Source organism: Falco cherrug, chromosome 4 (assembly GCF_023634085.1).
Source record: "Falco cherrug isolate bFalChe1 chromosome 4, bFalChe1.pri, whole genome shotgun sequence".
Lineage (NCBI taxonomy): Eukaryota > Metazoa > Chordata > Aves > Falconiformes > Falconidae > Falco > Falco cherrug.
In genome coordinates this window covers 8129814-8131357 of record NC_073700.1, presented here as the reverse complement: position 1 = coordinate 8131357, position 1544 = coordinate 8129814, and positions in this window count along the sequence as shown.

Below are 1544 nucleotides of genomic sequence, written 5' to 3'. Positions count from 1 at the left end.
GGGCGGATGTCGGCCCGCGTGCGCATGCGCGCTGGCTGCCCCGCCGCGCTCGCCCCGCCCCGCCCGCGCGCCCTCTGACGGCATGGGCGGGGCCGCGCGCAGGGGTGAGGCGGGCGGCGCGCGCGCTGTGGTGGCGTCCGCCATCTTGTGTGGGCGCGTCCCACGGGGCCGCGCAGCCCCGGCCCGGCCCTGCGGCTGCCGGGGCAGGCGGTATCTGCCGCGCTGGGGGGCGGGCAGTGTGGGCACCCCCCTCCCTTGGGCCTCCAGCGTGGAGAGCAGCCGGGGCTGGGAGCGTGAGGGGGTGCGGGGCGGCCTCGGCGCACAGCTGGAGGCCGGGGGGTGCGGGAGGCCTCGTCCCCGAGGTGGCTCCGTTTCCGAGGGGGGCGGCTTTCACAGCAGGGGGCAGAAATGCTTCCTGTGGGCTGTGTGGTTCCAGCGCCCCAGGCTGTTTTCTCGCGTAGCGGATGTGTGGAGCCCTCTGCTTGGCTTTGGCTAGGGAGGGGGGCTCCAAATCGTTGTGGGAATAGACAGGGAAATGGGGCTGAGTAACCCGCTGGGGAGCACGCAGTTTTGAGAGTGTGTCTGGAAAGAGCCTCTCAAGAAGTAGTTCAGGCGTTTGTCTCGAGTAGCAAGCGTATCCCGTGCTGTTTAGGGAGCGTGCCCTTGAGAAATAGGAAAATTGGGAAGGATTCAGAAACTTAACCTGCTTTAAACTGATAACACCAAAAAATGCATTTACCTCATGGAAAAAAGGCAGGGGGTGATGTGCTAGGGCCATGACTGCAGGGGAGCACTCTCTCGGCAGCCCCTTTGCAGCAGTGTGGTGGGTAGATGGGGCCTACCTCTTGCCAGCCAGGCCTGGCAGTGCTGCAGTAATCCAGGGTAAAACGCTAAAGGCTTTTTTTTTTTTTTTTTTCTTGACAGCAGGGCAAGTCCATCCAGTTAATGCTGAAAAAGAAGACCGTTTTTTCCTTCCAGCAGGAGTTGAGGCCTGTTACCTGCTCCTTTTTCAAAAGGCAGGGCGCCTTCAGGCTTCAAGAAACTAACACACCCTGTTTTGGCAAGACTGGGTGTGTGTTTAAAATGAGTCAGCTATTATGTGATAATGCTTACGTAGCTGACTTTGCTCTGCTAATGAATTGCCTCTTTCTAATAGTGTGGTAAACAATCAAAATGGTCTCATTGAAAGCTTTCTGATTCAGTACTAGGAATTGGCATTACAGTTTCACCGTAAGGTAGGGGTGTCTATCTTCTCCTGTCTCTTCAAACGCGTTCTGCCGTTCAGCTTCCTGCCCTTGTCTCTTAACTGAACCTGATGGCTGCTCGCTGAGAGAGCGGCACCAACAGGAATGAAGCCCTTTCCAGTGCCACCCAGTTGAAGGCAGGTGTTTCCTACCTGCCTTACGATGGCAAAGATCAAACCTGGTGGCTAAAAGCTATCTCAAAATTTAGTGGGTGCAAGAAAGCTCAGTAGGAGGAGAAAGGGATTTGAAATAGCTGAAAGAACGTTTAACAGGCTGAGTACAAAAGAGTTTATGACATTT